The sequence below is a fragment of the Myotis daubentonii genome, chromosome 10, assembly GCF_963259705.1.
Source record: "Myotis daubentonii chromosome 10, mMyoDau2.1, whole genome shotgun sequence".
NCBI classification, from domain to species: domain Eukaryota; kingdom Metazoa; phylum Chordata; class Mammalia; order Chiroptera; family Vespertilionidae; genus Myotis; species Myotis daubentonii.
The window spans coordinates 32,379,065-32,381,208 of NC_081849.1; the positions used below are offsets into that span (position 1 = coordinate 32,379,065).

Consider the following 2,144-nt stretch of genomic DNA (forward strand, 5'->3'; position numbering starts at 1 on the left):
AGCTGGTTACACAGACTGTGCCAAAGCCACACTGCAGATGTGTGTGTGTGTGTGTGTGTGCATGTGTGTGTGTTGGGCAGGGACCAGGGGAGAGGGGAGCACACTGGGGGAGGGGCGGCTTTGGTCTTGTTTTAACCTAATGAGGAAACTTGCCTTCAGTGATGACATGGGCTTGTTTCTCAAAAGTCCTGTTAAGTGACCATCTGGGCGATCATGCAGCACTTACATTCCCTCCAAGAGCTTTTTCACAGAATCATCTGTGCGGACCCAACTTGTGCGAACAATGATCAGACTATTTCAGGACTATGAGGGACCTGGGGAAGGAGCTCCCTGCTGCTCTCCCTCCCAGCTCCCCCTCCGGGCTCCTCAGGGGTTGTTCTTTATTTTATAAGCCCTTGAACATCTTCATTCCACCAAACAAAGGCAAGTCATGTATGCTATTCATTAGGTACAATTTTTTAATGGAAATCAAGTGCAAAACTTTTTGATTCATGAAACTTCCTAGGGTGAGACTAGGAAAGCAAACAAAACACTAAATAAATCAGCAAATGCACACACGCACCTACAAAACCTAGCCTATGGTATCCTGATGTCACTCTTTAGGGCATGATAATAACTATTAAATAAGGTGAAGGCCTTTGAAGTCCTCAGATGAAAGGTTTTACCTAAATACAATTATCCCATTAAAATCCACAACAACATTCCCATCAAACAGGGTGGCCCTTTTATAAGCATTTCACTGATGATGAAGTTATGAGATGACAACTTCCTTGTGATAAAGGGGGTTTAAAATAGTCTCAAGTGATTTTGCTACTTCTTATCTAATTTCTAAAAGGGCAAAGGGAAAAAAATTGTTTCTTTAATCAGCAGGCAACAGCAGGCAGTAAAAAGCTGACTAATGGCATCTTAGAGCCTCATTCAAAGCGAATGAAACATTCATTAGAAGGGAAGGGGAAGAGTGGGACCTTGGTAACGAGGACGAGTCTGACTGGGCAAAGGTGGGATCCGCCCTATCCAGGGGCCGGGGAGGAAGGAAGAGATTACACAATGCAATCCTCCTGAGCTTCAGACAGAAGGACCAGGAAAAAGAGGGAAGAAGTGTTTTTTAAAAAGCAAACCTGGAGCAGAAGGCACTGCAGAGACGCTAAGGTGTGGGTGCAGGGTGGCTCCGACGGGCTCTGGGGCACTCGGTCAAGCAGCAGGTGCAGGGCTGGGGGCAGCTGGCCTGCAAATCCTCACAGGGTCAGATAGGCCTGATCATCCTCCAGGAAACTGGCCTTCGGAAAAGAGGAGAGGAGTTGCACAGTTGATAGCTTGGAAGTAAACCTAGGATAAGATGAAGTTAAATGAGACGAGGCCACATGGCATAAGGGAAAAAACACTGGCGTTAAATCAAAAGGCCTGGGTTGTGACTTAGTCCTTGTTCTGTCACTTGTCAGATTGTGTGACCCTGGGCAGACCACTTAACCTCTCTGAGCCTGTTCTCACATCCAAGGAACAGAACCAGCTGCCCTGCCTACCTTACAAAGATGTGGTGGGATAGAGTAGTGAACGGAATGGCATTTTAAGAGAGGTGTGTGCATATGAAGTATTGCATCCAGTGCTCATGGGAAGACCACACCACTGGTGCTCAGGTACAGAATTCCTTCTCAAGTATTAGACTTGAGATATACGTACATACTTATGTATGTGTGTGAGCATATACTTATATGCTGAAGTTATACTTGTATACATAAAGTTACATAACATACGTATAACATACGTATAACACGTAGTCACATGAGTTACCTATACTAATACACAGGCATATAAAATCATATAAGTGATTTGTATCATCGCATATATAAACAGCTGTTTTCTCATTTAATTTGACTTACTCTGGATATAGGCTGAAACAAACTTCGTCACCAAAAACACTCAGGGCATTTCAGGAGAAGCACAGGAAGATGACCCTGAATCTAAAGGTCCAGAGGCCACATGAGGTCAGCCTGCTGCCTGGATGAAACAGCTACAGCGTCCTTGGACATGGAACTGACCCTTGGACGCTCACAACTTAATTGAGGAAATGACAACTTACCCAGAAACAACCCGAGAACAAAATAAGGCAGTAAAATCAGCCAGCCTGCGGCAGGCTGTGAGTTCTA

The 2,144-nt window shown here is 44.9% G+C and overlaps 1 long non-coding RNA gene across 1 annotated transcript; it reads left to right on the plus strand.

The window, feature by feature from the left end:
• Positions 1–988: 988 nt before the first annotated feature.
• On the plus strand, positions 989–2,144 carry LOC132211436 (uncharacterized). Its single transcript, XR_009447452.1, has 2 exons — positions 989–1,149; positions 1,889–2,144. It is a non-coding gene; the product is annotated as an uncharacterized LOC132211436 (long non-coding RNA).